Source organism: Balaenoptera ricei, chromosome 16 (assembly GCF_028023285.1).
Source record: "Balaenoptera ricei isolate mBalRic1 chromosome 16, mBalRic1.hap2, whole genome shotgun sequence".
Classification (NCBI taxonomy): domain Eukaryota; kingdom Metazoa; phylum Chordata; class Mammalia; order Artiodactyla; family Balaenopteridae; genus Balaenoptera; species Balaenoptera ricei.
This window is the reverse complement of record NC_082654.1, coordinates 66,278,411-66,299,184: the sequence shown is the minus strand read 5'-3', so window position 1 is coordinate 66,299,184 and position 20,774 is coordinate 66,278,411. Positions and strand designations below refer to the sequence as shown.

Here is a 20,774-nt window from a genome sequence, read left to right as displayed (position 1 = left end):
AAATAAATAAATAAAAATTAAAGTTCCCTCCACTCCATCATCAAAAAAAAACAAAATATTAAAAAAAAAAAAAAAACACAGTGAGATATCACCTCACACCTGTTAGATTGGCCATAATCAAAAAGATAAGAGATAACATGCGTTGGCAAGGATGTGGAGAAAAGGGAACCCTGTGCACTGTCTTGGTGAGATTGTAAACTAGTACAGCCACTGCAGAAAACAGTATGGAGGTTCCATAAAAAATTATAAACAGAACTACCGTATAATCCAGCAATTCTACTTCTGGGAATACATCCAAAGGAAACTAAACACTAACTCAAAAAGATACCTGCACCCCCATGTTCATAGCAGCACTATTCACAACAGCCACAATATGGAAACAACTTAAGAGTCCATCAGTAGGTGAATAGATAAAGAAGTTGTGGTCTATTATGTACTGTGTAATGGAGTATTATGCAGCCATAAAAAAATTAGGAAGTCCTATCATTTATAACAACAGGAATGTAACTTGAGGGCATTATGCCAGGTGAAATAAGGCAGACAGAGAAAGAAAAATATTGTATGAGCTCATTCATATGTGGAATCTAAAAACAAAACAAAAACTAAACTCATGGAAAAAGAAATTATATTTGTGCTTACCAGAGATGGGGGTGGGTGAAAGGAGAATTGGAGGAAGGTGGTAAAAAAGGAACAAACTTCCAGTTATAAAATACATAACTACTTGGGATGTAATGTAGCATATGATTATAGTTAACACTGCTGTATGATATGCAGGAACGTTATTAAGAGAGTAAATCCTAAGAGTTCTCATCACAAGGAAAAAACTTTGGTTTCTTTTTTTCCCTTTTCTTTTTATTGTATCTATATGAAATGATGCATGCTAACTAAACCTATTGCAATAATCATTTTACAATACAGTTGACCCTTGAACAACGTGGGGAGTAGGAGCACTGACCCTCCCAGCAGTCAAAACTCCACAGATAGTTTATAGTCACTATTCATATCCACGGTTCCTCCATATCTGCAGTTCCACATCCGAAGATTCAACCAACCACAGATCATGTAATACTATAGTATTTACTATTGAAAAAAATTCACTTCTAAGTGGACCTGTGCCATTCAACCCATGTGTTCAAGGGTCAACTGTATATGTAAGTCAAATTTATTTAGAGAGATACACCTTCCATAGACAGAATGTGGTCTGTCTCAAAAGGCAAAAACAGCCTTGGGAGAAACAACTCCACAGACAGAGTGTGAGCCATCTCAGAAGGCAAGAGGCCCCAAAATATGGGATGGTTAGTTTTTATGGGCTGGGTAATTTTATAGGATAACGAGTGGGAGGATTATTCCAACTGTTTTGGGGAAGGCGTGGGTATTTCCAGGAATTGGGCTACCGCCCGCTTTTTTTTTTTTTTTTTTAATTTATTTATTTGTTTATGGCTGTGTTGTGTCTTCGTTTCTGTGTGAGGGCTTTCCCTAGCCATGGCAAGCGGGGGCCGCTCTTCATCGCGGTGCGCGGGCCTCTCACTATCGTGGCCTCTCCCGTTGCAGAGCACAGGCTCCAGACGCGCAGGCTCAGTAGTTGTGGCTCACGGGCCCAGCCGCTCCGCGGCATGTGGGATCTTCCCAGACCAGGGCTCGAACCCGTGTCCCCTGCATCGGCAGGCAGACTCTCAACCACTGCGCCACCAGGGAAGCCCCCGCCCGCTTTCTGACCTTTTATGGTTAGCCTCAGAACTGTCATGGCGCTGGTGGGTGTGTCATTTAGCATGATAATGTATGACAATGAGCGTATAATGAGGCTCAAGGTCCACTGGAAGTCAAATTCTCCACCATCTTGGACCTAGTTGGTTTTAAACAGTTTATGTTGTGTCCTGTGGCTATGTCATTCTTTTAAAGGTTGTGCCCTGCTCCCTTCCCTCCTGTTTCACATACAGTAGTAAGATACCATGAATCCACTGAAAAGAATGAGGTAGGTCTACATGGATTGCTATGCATCTGTCTTAACTAAATGTAACTGTCCTAATTCAGGGAAAATGTGGGGATGCAAGATGCAGATCAATATGTATAGCATTAAGCCTTTTTTTCTTGACCTAAATCAGGGTTCTGTAAATTAGCAAGAAGAGCAGAATGCATGGATATTGCATAGGCAACCAGCAGTGCCTATCACAGATTATTTGATTCTTAAAACTAGGATTCCTTTGGTACCGCATATTGGGAAAATAGGAACTGCTGATTCTAACAGAAAAGCTAGTTAATCATGCAAATTTCCATGGAAACATAATCTATGAGCTCCAGCTCTGGACTAAGACAGACCCTGGTACTTCTGGAGAATCACAGAGAGGTAGGTTTTATTTCTCACTCTCTCTTCATCCCTATCCACAAAAACACAAACACTAGAAAGGAAACACCATGTGGGCAGGGCTTTAATTTGGTTCACTAGTATCTATCCCCAGAACTAAGAATAATATCTGGTACACAAGTCATCTAGAAAGAGTAAATAATCCAAAGCCAACGTTGGAGTAGAGCCAATGTAGCCCTTTGAGGAATCCTGCCTCTCAGTCATTCTGTGTGTTCTCAATGAGCTAACCTAGGGCCTTTTTGCATTGATACTACCTCCAGAAGCCACATCAACTGAGACCTGGTAATTCATTTATTATCTAGTTAATTGTACACCTCGATCCCAATTCTCTACTCCATATGCCTATAAATAAGGAAGATAAATGCTTGTATGGTCCCTTTCATCTGTTTCAAGTAACAGATTGAGAACTGTTGATCACATTTTGAATGGTGCTAATACAAAATAGGGTCTAAAGTCTTCAAGTTCCAGTACCTGAAGGTCTTTCCTTGTGCTAAACATTGCCTTCTCCATCAAATCTTTTTCACCGTTAATGGAGGGGCCTGAGGCAGCACAAGCATACTAGTTAGGATAATGAAAAGCAGGAAAAAGAGGTGAGGCAGTGGCAGTGACAAATAAATTTGACCTAATTTACAATTTTGCACATAGGAACTTAGTCACTTCTCAGACCCTGGAAGTTAGTGATTAAATTGGTAGCAGATTACTGGCCATGTCCCAGACAGCAATAATTTAGTTAAAAATAGTAATTAAGCATGTGAAAATCAGGTGCAACAGTTAATAGTCATGTTCATTTTCAAAAATTCTATAGTCTCAATTATCTGTCACTTTCCATTAGGTGTGCAACTTGGCTAAACTCAGGAGTTCCACCCCACAATATCATGTCACTTAAAATCCAGTATCCTAACAAGATTTAGAAAATCATGCTTTTTGAGTCTCTAGACTAACATTCCCATGAGCCAATGATCCATAAATAAACACTATTTTTAAGTCTTCATTACGAAGCACATAGTTTCTCTTCAGGCAATATTGGGCTGCCAACTTCTCTACTTAAGTCTTAATCCCTTCTATTCCAAAGAAAAAACAGAAACATGCAAGCAGAAGTTCAGAGTGAATAAAGAATGGAACTCCCATCTTTCCATACCTATGACATTTCTCTAAATATCACTGAAAAAATAAAATTCTACAATTTAAAAAAATTTTAATACAGGCAGAATATATTCTTTAAGAATTCACAACCCTCTACCTCACCTCCCATCAAATACTGATGTCTCTACTCTCTCCACTTTGATTTCTGTACCAGCCACTACCTCCAAAAATCAAATCGTTTTATTTATCACCAATTTCTTAGCTTTTTTACTTCAATATATTCTATTTCTACAACCATAATTCCCAAATTCAATACCAATAACAGAATTAAAATTTCATATCTTCCCTAACTCCCACCCTACCCATGCCTTATTCCATTCTCATGTTTCCCTAAGCAGAAAATCCCAAAACTGAAACTCTGCTTTTGCATGTATCATCTATCCTTTTTCTTTCCACTTTGCTGCCTACAGATTTTCTCCAAATAATTCTAATTTCCACAGAATTTTATTATAAAATATTTATTCTTCCTAATTCTATTTCTTTGCCACAGTTGGATCATAAAATTCATATAGATCAGAACAACATATAGATGATTCTCTACGAAGGTTATTTATAAATTCTAAAGTCCAAAATAATGTAAGCAGTCAATAATACTGTCTGTCGGTTTCAGGGAGTGATGAAGAATTTTTAACATGTAACTTTGTTGATACCTGTGGAAGTCCATAAGTTGAAATTTTGTAAGTAGAGGAGATTCTGTCCTTCCAAATCCTAAGTATATTGTTATCTATGTGCCTGATAACTGTGTTTTGCATCTCATGGACACTCAATAAATATTTCATTTGGGAGATAAGGAATTTTACAAAGCCTTAAAAGAAGAACAGTAAAAACCCATCTTCTTAAAAATCACAATCTTTGCCTTCAACTCTAATGTTCTCTAATCTGACAAGTCCACATTTAAGAACAGAGCTTAAAGAAATGAGCTTTAAAATAAATAAATAAATACACACACACACACACACACACACCACAGTACCTAGATGTTCAACAATGATTAAAAAAATTATATCCATTCACTTGGAAGAATGTTAGACAGCAATCTAAAATAACATCTATGTAGATTAGGTAATATTATATGGAAAATATTTTCATAAAGGTTAAATGAAAAAGCAAGATTCCAAATTTTATCTACAGTATTACTGCAATTCATTTTAAAGCTGTACAGAGAAAAAAGACTAAAAGAAAATGCATCAATGAGATTACAGATAATTTTTTTCTGTGCTTTCAAAATTCGTACAATGAGCTCATATTACTTTTATAATGAAAAGAAAATAAGTTTTACTATAAAAATCCCAAAATTTTACTCAGTTAAGAAGGAAGACACAGACCATGTATAGGACACACCAAATAGAAATCGCTGTATATGTGCTGTTGGCATTTTGGGCTTCTCCATTTAACAAATGTGTCCTATGCTACTATTAAGGTAATTCTTTATAGTGGGTAATGAAATTCTAATAGTCCATCCAAATATGCCATTCGAATTTGACTACTGATAATCCACATCTCCAAATCACAATTTTTCTCATATATGCTGACATTTTAGTCTGTCTAAAGAAGCTAGCCACAAACCCAGGACCAAGGCTAATCTGAAATCCTATTTTTCCCACATGTGTGTTTTAAGCAAATCTTTGGATCTCCTGTATCTTCAGATATGTTGCAACTGTCTTTCTCAGTGGTGCATATCCATGACTCAAAACCTCTACAGTTAATGAACTTCCTGATACCTAACCTAAATTTCTTCTTGTTTCCATTCGTACTTATTCCTCCCAGTTCTGTCCTCAGTGCAACTGAGAGCAATTGCTCGCAGTCACTCAGACACCATCAGATAGTGACCTTCTCTTTACATTATTACTTCCCATATTCATCTCATACAGTGTGATTTTCATTTGATTATAAATGGTGGTAAAAACAGTTCTGAGAGATTCCTGAACTTCTTAATGTTACTGCCAATTATAAAACAAATATATAAGGCAAATGTTAAATTCAAAAATTAAGGCTTTTGCCACTATCTCATTTTAAAAATCTCCCATTTACTGGGAACAAGCTTTGGGTTGAAAGTAAAATCCCTTCAAATAGTTTGCCCCAGCCCCATGCCAAAGCACAAGCATCCAGACAACATCTTATCTTTTCCTGCACAGGATCCCAATCGGTTTTTTATAGCCAGAAACTCTCTGAATGCAAAGCACGACCTTGGCTACTAGCTTCCCCTGGCACTAGCTTGAAAGTTATTTATAACTTTAAACTTAGCATGAAAGCCTACATTTCTCACCATAACTAGTCAAAACATTCCCATTTTATATAATAATGTATTCTTTAATTCAGAAAGAAACCCCACATTTTAAACCTACACTATATAACTAAGGCAGAGCAATTTCAACGCAGAAACAAAAAAGCACTGAAGTCCAGCTCCTCTTTTTACCAATTTGACTCTTACCTTTCTGTTGCTTCCTATAAAGTAAATGTGTTTAAAATTCAGCTCTTGTAGGAAATTTTCCAAAAAGAGTTTGGGGGAGAAAAAAAAAAGACGACTTCTTGGTTAGTCACAGAGTTACAGAGTACCAAATAGAGAGGCAGTGACAGTGGGGCAGTCACTTCAGCTGAGCGTCATTCACCCAGGATGAGAAAGAAGGGGGAGGTTACAAACCAGGGTGGGTGGTATCTAATCCTGAACTGCTAGTCACTGACCTCACTGACAACTTGTTACTGAAAATACTTTGTTGAAAAAGGCCAGACACATACTTTGCCTAGAGATCTACAAACAAAGCTGTCAGGAAGCTCTAAATAAGTTATATCTGCATTTCTCTAGTCCCTTTCCAAAATAAGGACCTCTTACATCTAATTAAAGCTGAACGCTGGAATTATCAAGAGTGAAAAATGATAAAGCAGGAATAGTCCAGGAAATCCACAGATCAAAAGATCAATTATGTAAAATTCAGTGTCTTCAGTACCACAGAATTATGTGTCACATCTGAGACAGTGTCTTTCCTCTGAAATCTTACCTGTCTCATACCCTTGCACCAAGCATCACACTCTCTGCTTCTGGGATTTACTTGGACCTACATAATTGTCAGTAAAGAATGTAAAGTGAAGATTTACCAAAAACTCCACAGGTGGAACCATTATTAAAGTCACCAAAAAAACCTAGAAATTTTTCCAACAAAATTTCTTTTTTCTATGGCTATTCTTTTTCATATTTCCTCTTCCGTTTTTTTTAATCTCCTCTCCATCAACATCTTACCATTCACTGGAACAATCTTGCATAGCCCTGCCTTAAGCTTTATCACTTCATCTATTCCTTGACACCCCACTTGAACTTGTACCATATTTCCTTAGGCATTACCACTTTTGTGACTTTCTTCCAATAGCTTCTAAAAACTGCAGGTGGTAACTGCCCCTAAAACAGAACTACTCATTTGAGTTTGGGCATTCCTGTTCTTAAAAGACTTAATTCAAAAAATTTTAAAGGCATTTATTTATTAGCTCTACAGGCACTCTTAGAACAAACATGAGGGAGCTGAGAGGAAAAGGCAAGGTCTGGAAATTGTCAGAGAATCAATTATGAAAGAGGTTTCATTTTATATGATTTCTAGGGAAATCTGTGAAATAACTATTTTTATGTAGCTTCCTCTAAAATGTGCATAACTGACATTACATTTATCTAAAGATGCTTAGCTGCTAACATACTGTCCTCTCCAGATTTTTTTAAAGCAGCTTTTTCCCCCTGGAGAATCGAGGAACAGCCTCTTTTCACAGTGAAAACAAAGAGTAAGTTTTATGTCTCTCACTCCATCTTTTCTTGAATAAAGAAATCACTTGACACTTGCAAAATAGAAGTTTTTGTTTTAGAGCTTTAATACTGAATGTTTTCTAAACACAGACTGTTGAATTGAGCCCAAGATTAGATATCCAAATTCTATTATGAGCCTGCCTGCCCCCACTTTAAAGGCACAAATAAGTTATTTACCTGCTCTGTACCTCTCCTTTCCATCTGCAAAATGGAGATGAAAACCCCTATTCTTCCTATCTACTTTTCAAGGGATATGCGAATTAAATGGATAAAATCTGAAGTGCTTCAAATTACATTGAACTCCTCAGAGATGCAATACAGATGCAATTGGTTACTTGGTGTTATCAAACCAACTGAATATTATAAATATATGAAATACAATTTTAAAGAGCTCTAAAGAGTTGGGTTTTTTTTTAATTCCCTCATAAAAATGTCTGCAGCCTCCAAGAGCAGTTTTAGCTGAAGTATTCCCCACTATAGCCACAAGAGGTCCTCCTCCTAGCAATTCAAATCACGTCGGATTTGATGAGCAGAGGCCCCATAGTCCTCTGTATTTATATCGGTTGGCTGACAGAAAACACAGATCACCTATGTCAGATTTCCATAGCTAACTATAGGGTAGCAAACAAAACCGGAAAAATCTGGCTTTCTCCGGGTGATCACTGAAGCATGCTGAACACTAAATAGTTCCTGTAAACTACACAGCCGCTGCATTTTGCACCCTGGCCCCCTTCCAGATTTTCACAGTAATTCCATCTTGTCACCTTGCCCAGTCTTGTTCAGTATTTATTCTCCTTCCCTATTTACTTGTTTCCTTTCTTTATACTTTTGAAACTTTAAAATTTTGGCTCACATTCTTCTTGCAAGCAAACAAAAGTTAGGGATAGAGGAGCTAGAAAAAAAGAGAAAAAAGAATGAATCAGAGACGTTGTAGAAATCCTCCCGAGGTAATCAAGGGTTCTTTGGCTCTAGGTATCAGGGCTGGTCCCAGACAAACTCACTCAACCACATGTACTGAGGAGCCCCTTGGTGCAGAGTCCTGTTTTAGGGGCCAGCTAGATTAGAGGCACAGAAGGGAGGCCTCCTGAAAGAAAACAATTTTATCCCTATCAACAATCCCTCCTGGAAAATAAGCCCTTCAGGGTACAATCAGTTCTTTAATCAGAATGGAATACAGTTTCTTCTTTTCATTAAAATCCCTTAAAAAAATGAAAGTAGCTTTTGCATGAACCGTAAGTCCATTTTATTCTATACATTACACCTCAAAATATTCACAATTTCAGGTTGGGGCCTAAAAATATATATAATTTTCTGAACAGCTATAACACCTTTTTAAGATAAGATTTAAAGCAAAGAATACTTTCAGTTTGTGATAATTAAAATTATTTTATTCCAAAAATATGTGATAAATAGTTCCAGCACTTTGCTGGGTGTTTTAGGTGAATCGAAATCAATCTGCCCCTATTTCAAGGTTTGTGTACTGTAGCAAAAAGATGTTTCCCACTCTCCCTTCCCACCCACCCTGTTATTAGCTACTAATCAACTCTCCTGTCTCATTCGCAAAAACAGAAGCCATCCTGGGAAATATCCCTTACCTTCTCATCATCAAATCTACAAAACCACCAGCACAAGCCCTATCTTCTCTGCCTTCTCTCCTATTACAATTCAAGCTGTACCCTTGCTCCTACCAAAAGCTAATCTCTCCTCTTCTGTTCTGGATCCCTTCTTCTCCCCACTTCTCAAGGGCTCTGCTCCTTCATTATCATCTCATGTACCACATTATAACCCCTCTTCTAATGATCGGCACCACCTCTAAATTAAAAATATCAACAAACAACCATTAGCTTCACCTTACACTCCCTCCAGCTGCTCCTCCAAGTTCTCTGCCGCCTTTATCACAATACTTCCCTAATGAGTTGCTTGCCTTCCCTATGTTTTCACTTCTCATTTACTCCACAACCCACTCTATGTGACTTCTATCACCTCCACCGCCATAAGGGCCATTTTCAAGTCTACCAACAACTTCCACGTGGCCAAATCCATACTGTTACCTCAGGGAATACATCATCCAATCCTATGGCTTTAAATGAGATCTTTAATAGGATGCTGAGTGGGATTTTTCTTGTTGCTCAGGATTGGCAACTAAGGCTCAAAATGAAAGAAAAAGAATCCATCTGTGTACATTGCACGCTAAGGAATTTCCAGTATCTGAGGGCAGACATCACACTCCAGGGCTTACTAAAAATCAGTTAAGAAAAGAGCTTTATGCTCTTCCTCTCCTATTCCCTCTCCTATCCCCAACAATAGAGGGAAAGTTAGGGGATCTGAAAAATTAGAGGAACTAGGCCAACTACTCTTCTCCTCTCAAAGATACCAGAGCAGTAAGAGTGGTAGAAAAGTCAATCTTGCCCCTTCCCCATTTCAAGTCCCTCAAGAGGACATCTTGTCAGCGCTGGAGGAAAGGGAGGAGATGAGATTTAAACTGAAATCATATAGGAGTTTTAAACTGGGCTAAGCAGGCCTTAAAGAACTGAAAATGGCAGGAAAATTATGGAACCCACCCAATGTATCATTTAGAAATGAGAAAGGGAGATGCAGCAAAGTGAAATGCAAGGATTGAGAAAACTTGTTCACTCAATAAACCAGTCACACCTTCACATGCTAATGATTCTCAAACTTGTATCCCAAACCCAGACCTGCCTCATGAGCCCCAGAGGCATATATCCAACTACTGTCTCCATGTGGATAACAAATATGCATTTCAAACTTAATTTGTCCCAAAAAAGAGTTCTTGATTTTCCCTCTCAAACCTATTTCTTTCATGGTGATCATTTTATAATAGAAATATCAAATCAATATGTTGTGTACCTGGAACTAATAACACAGTGTTGTAGGTCAATTATATCTCAATTAAAAAATAATAATTTAAAAAATTAAGGGATGGAGGGGGAAAAAACCCTATTTCTGTCACTCATAGTCTAGTAATTGGTACCATCACCTAGTTCCTTAAGCCAAAACCTAGTAGTCATCCTTCATTCATTCTTTTCCCTCACAATCATCAAGAATTTCCATTAAATCTATTTCCAAAAGTTATCTTGAATACATCCATGTCTCTATCTCCCCTACCCCAACTCTTCTGAGGCATTTGCAATCCATTCTCTACATAGCATCTAAATATTTCAGAATACAGCTTAGCTCATGTTATTCTCCTGCTTAAAATCATCCAATGGCTTATCACTCATAGCACAAAATCCAAATTATTTACCAAATCTATAAGGCCCTGCATGATCTGGCTCCTGTCAACCTCTCCCACCGTGACTCATAGCACTCTTCCCCCTAGTTCATTGACTTCAATTACACTTTCTGTTCAGAAAACATCCAAGCTTATTCCCTTAGGGCCATTGCACTTGCTGTTTGTTCTTTTGCCTGAAATCATTTTCTCCCAGCTATTTACATGTCTGGCTCATTCCCATCCTTGATATAATCCCTCAGAGAAGTACTACCTGATTACCTTACCTCACTGCCCCCAGTCACTTATCACAACCTTGCATATTTACTTATATGTTTACTTTTTGTGTCTTCACCACTGGAATAAAAGCCAGGGGCAATGGCAGTATCTTTAACAGCATGGCATATGAAAATTAACTATACAAGATAAAGCATCAATAGCTATGGGATTTCAAAGGAATGAGAGAGAGCTCTAGAATGAGGGGGTAATCCAGGAAAATTTCCTGGAGGCAGTTATATTTGCCTTGATACGGAAATGAAAGATGTCAGAGTCATAATAGAATATTCTATTAATTTTAATTCTCAAATATCCTTCAAATCCATTGCCTCTCCATCTTCACAGCTATTACCCTGATACAAACTACAGTTGTCTTGCTTGTTGTCTTTATATACTTATCACCTAATTTCTCCCTCTCCCTCTATTTCACTTTATGTAAACCCAAATACAGTAATTAAATGCTAGTCAGAATGTATTTATGCTAAATTTTAAAATCTCAATTTAACTATTTCAGAACTACTAAAATTGACACGTTAACTTCATTGCCTTGGTGACAACAGAAAGGCTAAAATGAATGTTCTTCTCATTAATTTTTCTCATTTAATCTTCTCAGAGTGCCATGCCTCAACTCTGACAGCTCATCTTGCTGTTAGTCAATAACCTTAACAAGCACAGTAATTACAGTCAATCATGTCTGCTTTAGTTCATTGATTACTTTGTTACTTCTTTTTCAACTTGTTAATGAAAATTCCCAGCACAGACCTCCTGGGTAACATTTCTTTTGTTAATTAACTACCCTATCAGTCCCTTGAATATATTTAAAAAACAGAGCATCTTGTATTGATGGTTCTAAAAACAACTTGCTCTTGCAGCTTTGAAAATCAAAATCATTTTCAGAGACACAGAACACCTAGAACAAAACCAATATTTACTGTCATTGAACCTGCCTTTTTATTTCAAATTATTTAAACAAGAGATGTATTATATTACTTCTGAAGGATTAACATACTTCATTTTTAATTGATACAGCTTTTAAAGTTTTAAAGAAATTATCTTGTATTTGTGATTCTAACCTCAAAAGCTAGTTATAAATGATGTAAACAAGTAATGTAGCATCCAAAACTAGAGGAACTCAGAAAGGGGTGTGGTAGTATTGATATTATTTAAAAGTCAGAATCACTTTTGGCCTCCTAAGAGTTTGAGGTTAAATTTACCTTTGAAACAAATTGTCTCTTGGTTCTAAGAAAACAAATATAGTAGTAGATTTTCTAGTTGTGTAAATGTTAAAGCAAATTTCACTTAAATGTAATGAAGGAAATGACTGTCATTTCATTCAGAGAAATTCAGTGAGGCATGTCTCTGCAGAATTTGATTGCTTCTTAAAGAGAACCATTTCTTTTCCCTGTATAAATTTACATGGCCCTCAAACCCATCAGAATTACACCCCCTTTATTAAAAAATATTTTCCAATGTATTTTTTTTAACATCCTGAAATGAAATTCATACTTACTAACTACACATTGACTATACTGAGTCTTTAAAAATATATTTTATATATAAATGTTGTTTCTATATTATATGTATTTTACATAAATTATATATTTGCATTTCATTATGCAAATACTCAGGCACACTTACATGGGAACACATAATAAAAGAGTCACTTTTCTCCTTATGCATATAGAATCACTGGGAATGTGACAGCGACAAATATAGATTGATAAGGATGTACTGTATTGGCAGTTCAAATGCCACAAGCAGCATTGAAATAGTGATGTGATTTTTCTGAAATGGTGAACAATACAGAAGAACAATCTTCCTTTAATATACCCAATTGGTTGCATTCCTGAAAAATTCAGTGTATATTAAAACTGTGCAAAAAATACTTTGTTTATAAGTAAAATCAGAATTAGTTTCAAGGCTTAGAAAATTATAAACAAGACCTACATGAAAGTCCAGTGAGATATTTGAAAGTTGCACAGGATGTGGGACTATTCATTTTAGGGGAGAGTTTCAAACATTGCAAAACCTTTAAGCTTCTTTCCCTCAAGTCAATTAAATGACAAATATGTCCTACAGCTACTATGGCAACCAGAACTGCCTGACCCTGGAGCAAGGAGAGAGAGTGGGGACTTGAGAACCACTGATGTAAAACAATGCATGTTTACAAGAGCCCCAAGGCTGAAATGAAGAAGATAAATAGATGATGGATGGATGGATGGATGGGAGGAAGGAAGGAGGGGAGGGAAGGGAAGGGAGGGAGGAAGAAGGGAAGGGAAAATTCTGTAACAAGCTCTAACTGGAATGGCATAGAACATCCTGGAATGAACTACAGAAGTCCCATTTAGAGAATAACTCAGATCTCTAGGAAATGTATTAAAGACAGCTATGGTAATTGCCTAAAGGAGAAGTGAAGATGGGCAGCACCCACAGGACCAGACCATATCCTATGAGTGAGGGAGTGAGGTATCCCCTGAAAAGGATGGATATTCCCACTGTTATTTATCCTGGGGAAGAAGTTGATTCCAGGACAAGAATGAGAAGCGGACAGCCAGGTTTTTAGCTGAAAATGGGAAAGTCCCTTTTCTCTCTGAAGTCCCAAGGTTTGGGAGCCTAGACTCCAAATAGAAGAGACAAGCCAGAGAGTTCCCACAGTGGAGAGAGCAAGCTGGCATGTTCATAATAGTGGTAGATGAAAACAAGTTAGAGGAGCACTTTTCAAGGAAGCTTTGAAAACCAAGCAGAACTTGGACCAGGGGATTCTGAGCATGGCCACAGTTACTGTCGTAATTATTATGTACTGTCTTTTCTTTATCCCGCCTCTTTCTATAAACGCTGGTTAAAATGCTATCCTGTGGAAAATTAAGGAAAGGGTCTGTTTCTTGATTTGGATGGAATATCAACCTGAAGGACAAGAGCAAAGGCAGCAGTGCAGCAGCATGACACGGCATCCAAAACAGGAAAACATGATGGACCTCTTCCTAAACACAACTGAGAGAGCTCTGGGCATGACTTAGAAACAGCCCAGAAACACTTTAAGGGGCTGATTTCTGGCACTAAGACGGTAGGAATTTAAGCTACTGGAATCTAGATATCTAAAAGAATATGTGACCTTATTTTATAATGCAGGTGTTCAGACTCAGAAATTTGAATGACATATAGTAAAGTCTTCAAATAAGTGGTAGCTATTTTTAATCATGTAAACTACTTAGTATATGGTATATACTTCACATTGCATTTTAGGCAGGCTCAATTTAAGCAGTGAGCAAGTACAAGAAAGAGAAAGAACCAAGCAACAATAAAGAGCTGAGCAAGAATATGGCTAGAGGAACTGACCAAATGATAGGGCTAAACCCCAAAGAGACTTTGATGGCAGCCCAATCCAAGTGGCTTGATGGCCTAATTAAATACAGCAAACCTGTATTTAATTAGGACCAGTTACAATGTCCAAAAACCAACAATCTAATGAGTGGGGCACTGCATCAGGAGTCTCCTCCCAGCAGTGTCACTCTGTGTTAGGTGGTGGTGATGCCCTATTTCAGGTGGTTCAATTAGAAACGCCCAGCCTAAGGAAGGAAGTTAGAGCCCCAGCCAAGTGCACTGGGCAGAAACCCAGTCACCTAGATTAAACAAACATGGTGGAGAGTTAGATGAAAGGCTATGATTCAATGGACACAAAATGCTCATGCTTCACCCAGGCACACCAGATACGGGACTAAAATTCCAGCTTCCATCTACAAGGTGGATTTGTTTGGGAACTGGATCTAACCAAGGCTGTAGATTGCAAACATTACTATCAACACAGGTGAAAAATTTTGGGGTAGGCATTCTTTACATAATGCAGGTTTAGTTCTTCTCAAATAATCAATGCAAATGCTTATCATGTCCTGAGTTGTAAGAACTCTTTTCATATACGTACTCTTAAGGGGAAGTATCTTAACTGACTGCCAATAGTCAGCTAGATAAGCAGAACCCTTACTATATGGCACCTAGGTATGAATGATCCTTGTTTGGGTGGGCTACTCCTTGCAATAATACAAACATAGGAGTTTAATGTGTTATCAGAATTCAAATTATCAAATATAGGAATATTAACACCATGTGCAAACCAGGAATTTATGTCTCAGAAATTATGCAAAAAATCTAGGTATTAGAGATTTTAAGGTACTTTGAAATTAGGGACCTAATTTAAACCGCTGATTCGAAAATAAGGTAAATCTCAGTAGCTTAAAAACTAGACCATGACTCACAGACACTTTCTAATTCTGTGAATTTAAATAAGTTAAAACTTCTATGAACAATCTCAACTGTTTCCTCTTGCTCATACACAAAATCGATATTTTACCTCAGAAACTAGTACAAACACTAAGAACTAAATTTTTAAAATTCAGTACTGGGCTTTACATCTAGCAGAATTTCACAAGATCTCAAACTATTCACTAGCTTGGGAAATGTTCAGAGACAAAGACTGACAAAGGAAGGTGAGTAATCGATAAAAGAGGTTATGAGAGGATTCTTTTCTAGTAAGACTAGGCCAGATCTAGCTTTTGTTCCTCTTTTTCTAAAAAATAGCTAAGGCAAAGCATGAATCATGTCACGTAGTTTTCACTATCCTCCTTGCTCTCCTTGAATTTTTACAAACACCTAAAGGCAATCAAATACACAAATAATTCACAGATACTAACCTCAAAGAGAGGAAATAACATAAGGATGATATCCCAAAATAAACTGTCAGGGAGGAAAAGGTTTAATTAGAGATTTAGCTATGAAACTATACTGTTATTTTGTCTTTATTCATTTAGTAAATGGAAAGAAATCACACAAAGACCTACAATTAAGTAGTAGAAGCGTAAAAACTTCTAAAAATATTATCTAAAAGAAACAAAACAGAAATAAGCCCTAAATCTCATCAAAGTTGTTTTATATCATCCCTTATCCCTTATAAAACACCTAGAAGACCCTTTAAGGACTTCCCTGGTGGTGCAGCGGTTAAGAACCTGCCTGCCAATGCAGGGGACATAGGTTCGATCCCTGGTCAGGGAAGATCCCACATGCCATGGAGCAACTAAGCCCTTGCGCCACAACTACTGAAGCCGGCATGCCTGGAGCCCATACTCCACAACGAGAAGCCATCGCAATGAGAAGCCTACGCACCACAATTAGCATATCCCCCACTCTCAGCAACTAGAGAAAGCCTGTGTACAGCAATGAAGACCCAACGCAGCCATAAATAAATAAATAATTTTTTTTTAAAAAGACCCTTTAAATGACTTCATGGTTTCATAAATTGTTTATATTTTCACATTTCTAATATTAAATATTCATTAAGTGAATTTGCCCATGTATTTTCAATGTTTATGAACTTGATTAAATCCTTTCTATGGGTTTCTTATGACACAGAAACACTGCGCCACCCAGAGTTTTACTTGAGGAAGAGGAAAGAGAAAGGAAAAACACAACCACATTTGCCCCCAAAATTTTTTCAGTTCTCTGATAAGCAATTTAATTCCACAAGACCCATGATCCTAAATAGTAGCTTCACTGTGAATAAATGTTTAGTCCACCTTTCAAAACATTAGAAACCAAGTATCAGCTGTATCAGAAACTTCTGGTTAGCCTCACCTCTGATTCCCATCACACCTGTGGAAGATAGTTCCTGGCAGGCCACAACAACCTCACATTGTCAGTGTCACACCTCATGTCTTTTACTGTCCACAGGGCGGCTTCTCCTATACCACAGACGACACGGGGAGCCCACTCAGTATGTGTATATCCATAGAAGTTCCCAGGAGTGAGTGTCCAAGATTAACACACAACAAGTGAGGGTAAGGAACTGGTAGACAACTGCTCCTTCCAATTGGCCCCCAGGTAGAGAACTCTAAGTGGCATTCTACACAATCCTCGGAAGGTTCTGGGTGGCGTCAAGTCCCAGCTGGGCTCAGCAGTGACTCTGAAAACACAAGCTTATCTAATATTATCCTTTTCTGTTTTCCTCACTCTGCCCAGTACCTCATCCCTGCTCCATGGTGCTGCCACCCAAATAAACTACCTAGACACAAGTTCCTGTCTCAGGCTCTTGTTTTCAGGGAGAATCCAAGCCAAGACTGTTTATACCAGGAGTGGGCCTAGAAAGCAGGCCCTTGGAATGGTACTCATGAACCGGATCACTCACAGGCCACACGGAAATGAGAGCCCATTGCTGGTGAGTTGCAAGTGGCATCTCACCTACTGTGGGGTGAGATGAAGTACAGATGAAAGCGCAGATTGTGAGCATCTATTCCCAGTTCTGCATTCAGTGCCATCATGCAGGTAATTTGAAAATGGCCATGGTTAGGAGTATTCACACCACAAAAATTGGCAAACACTACAAATCAGGGCTTCCCCATTCCCCATCATTCTATTGAGAGGACTATATAATTGGGAAGGGGCTATGAGACTCCTTCATATACAGAAGTTTGGCCAACGCTCCAGTTTTCAGCTTCCTTCTTCCCATACCCCATTTGAAGAGGTCAGTACCTTTTCCAGGATTTATGTCATAAATCACCAAATCCCAAGGCTACTCCTGTCCATGGCATAAATCAACTGCTTCCACTATGGTCAGCCTTTATCCAAGTGCAGGAAGTCTATTTTTAGCAATTAAAAAATCTTTTAATAGTGAGGTTTGGGAAAGTTTCTATATAGTATATTGTGGTTTGCCAGTGCTCAGGTAAGGATTCCATAAACATAAACAGGTAATACATGTTAGTCATATTCTATTTTTTATAAAATTATATCATTCGTACTCTCACAACAATTTATTTTCAAACTTTTTCATACTCAGGGCACATACTATTTGATAAGACAATGGGTCTACAGTCTCTGCATGAGTCATTTATGCACTCACCTAATAGAAATATTAATTTATTAAATTGCTTTTATATAGTAAGATCTCCCTGTCTAGTATACTCTAAGGAGGAAAGACTTTTATTTCTCCCAGTGTTATCTTTTGTCACACATCAGAGTGCCCTGACCAAATCCAGAACAGAACACTAATGATCAATATTGTAAGAGAGCCAAGATAACCAAGGGAGAAAAAATGATAGAGATGGAGATAGAGATAAAGATAAGGAAGGTAAGGAGAAGAGCTTGCTCCAAAACCAACATTGGAGATAGGTTCTAGGAAATGCCAAAGGCTCAAGAAAGTTAAACCCTGCCCTATGCCACTCCTAATTCCCAAAAACTTAAGAGTGTTTAGGTCTTATTGTAGATCCGTAAGGTGCACCTTACTCCACAGTGAGTAGAATTATTCTTAGAAGATCTAAAGTAAGTAAAATTACTTTCAGAAAACCCCTAGAACAACTCCCAGTTTCTTTCTTACCTTAGGAAGAGAGTCATGTTCAACTATTCCCTCTCCCCTTCTACCCAATCAGTCACCAAATCCTAATGATTCTAAATTCTCTGAACTACTGCAATAGCTTTCTAAGTGATTTCTCAACTGTTATCATTCTCAGTATTACTACCTCCACCACATCATAACTCCACCAATCCATTCTCCACTTTAGTATCACAGACTTCTTTCTAAAATTCAGCCTGATTATTTCATGACCCTGCACACAAAGTCTTCGGAGCACTCCCAGAATAAAAATACAAACTCTTTAGTTTGGCATTCAAAGCCCTTTACCATCTGGGCTTTCCCTATCTTTCCAAATACCAGTCCTTAATTAAAAGCATACAAATATACTAAGGACAAGATATTTTTCTTTCTCTGAGTGGTTATCTTTCAGTGGTAAAAGCATACAGATACATAGAGTACTTTCCAGTCTCTACAAAAACCATGCCCTTCTCTCTCCAGTGAGCTTCCCTTAAAACACCTTCCAACCAATCCTTAAGACTGTCCGTTTCCCCACACCCTAACCAGCCCTCTGCATTACCAAACTTTTTATTTCTGCCAATATGGTGGGTGAAAAGTGGTCTCCTTTGAGATCACTTTTAGTGGTTTGCATTTAGTTTGAAATACAAAGTAAAATTTGTATTTCTTTAATTGTGAGTAATACTAATATTAGTAATCGTTTCATTTGTAGTCAAGCCATCTGTATATCATTTCTCATATATGGTTTGTTGTGCTCTGTTATTTTTCCACTGAATGCTTTCATATTTAATTGTAAGACAACTTTATATATTAAGGAAATTACTTCATCTCACACAGTTGTTGCCAATCTTTTCCTACCAACCTGTCACCCATTCTTTGATTTTGCTTAGGTATTTCTTACTAAGCAGAAATTTACATTTTCCTTGCAATCATAATAGACAAATCTTTGCCCCTGTTGGATCTGGGTTTTGTTTCTTACTTGAAATAACATTCCCTACTCCAAGATGATGAAGAAGATGATAATGATAACAACGTGAACTATCCAACCATCTAATACTTCTAATTTATGAATGTACTCATATCTTCTTCCAGTACTTCTAGTTTCAGATGTTTAAATTTGAACCATCTGCAAATGATTCTGATGTAAGAAAAGAGGGAGATGGGGCTTCCCTGGTGGCTCAGTGGTTAAGAATCCGCCTGCCAATCCAGGGGACGCGGGTTCAAGCCCTGGTCCAGGAAGATCCCACATGCCGCAGAGCAACTAAGCCCATGCGCCACAACTACTGAGCCTGAGCTCTAGAGCCCACAGCCACAACTACTGAGCCCACGTGCCACAACTACTGAAGCCTGCGCACCTAGAGCCTGTGCTCCGCAATAAGAGAAGCCACGACAATGAGAAGCCCTCACACACCAACGAAGAGTAGCCCCCCACTAACCGCAACTAGAGAAAGCCCACGTACAGCAACGAAGACCCAGCACAGCCATAAATAAATAAATAAATTTATAAAAAAAAAGAAAAGAGGCAGAACCCAATTTTTCTTCCTCCAAATGAATAGCTAGGTGTCCCAACATCATTTTCTGAACAATTCATCTTTTCCTCATTAATTTTAAATGAATTTGATCGTACGCTCATTTCCTATATATATAAAGGTCTATTTGGGGGGGTTTCTATTCTGTTGATTCATAGGCCAGTATTAAAGTTTTTCAAATACTGTAGCTCTATAAAAGTTCCTTTTATATCTCCCCCATTTGAATAAGTTAAGACTGGTCACTCATTATTACTCTTCTTTTTCACAATTTTATCAGTTATTCATACATATTTATTTTTCACATGACCTTTAGAATCAGCTTATTCAGCTCCCCAAAAATCCTACTAATACTTCAAGATTGCACTACATATATGGAACAATTTAGGAAAAACTGAACTCCACAAGAAAAAGGACTGTCTTTCCATTTACACAAGTCATCTTTTATTCACCTCAGTAGAGTTTTAGAGTTTTCTTCCTATTTGTGCTCTACATTTCTCATTAAATTCATTCCCATTTATTTTCTCTTTTGTTATTATAGATTTGATCTTGATCTTTCTTCCTTTCACTCTTAGGTAAAAGAAGATTGAGCAAATCATATTCCCCTCAGTTTACAATTGCCACTATTGGTCTATGCAAGGCCCCCTTTTGTTACTGTATTCTTTTATACCTTGAGCCCCGCCTCTTTCCCCACATCTTCAGAAGCAACTATTCTAATATGCCCAAAGTGTATCTTTATGTTTGTATTTGTACAGGAAAATGTGTGTTGTTTTGTGTCCATATATTTGTAATTCACATAAATGGTATTAGTGTTATATATCTCATTCTGTTTCATTTTTCCACTCAGCACCATGATTTTACAATTCATTCATGTATATGTGTTTCTCACTTCTAATTATTGTATAAATCTTCATGCTGTGCATACACCATATTTAACCTATTTACTTCCCTTTTTTTTTTTAAAGTAAAATTATCCTTTTATTAAAGACTGAGAAGTATATATTTTACAAAAATTTCCATCAAAAAATCTTAAAATGTATTAAATGTGTAATGTTTGAAAGGAAAAGTTACGTAGAATGTTGATTGGCAAGATTTTTTTTTCTAAC

The 20,774-nt window shown here is 37.5% G+C and overlaps 1 protein-coding gene across 3 annotated transcripts in view; it reads right to left on the bottom strand.

Annotated features, from left to right (window-relative positions):
- CTNNA3 (catenin alpha 3) overlaps positions 1–20,774 on the bottom strand; it is a 1,736,704-nt gene that overhangs the window by 1,683,958 nt on the left and 31,972 nt on the right. The window contains exon 1 of one of the 3 annotated variants that reach the window (XM_059899112.1): positions 5,937–5,946. The exons of the other annotated variants lie outside the window; for them this stretch is intronic. The gene's annotated coding sequence lies outside the window, so the exon portion shown is untranslated. Of the gene's footprint in view, positions 1–5,936; positions 5,947–20,774 lie in introns of those variants that run through there. 3 annotated transcript variants of the gene reach the window in all.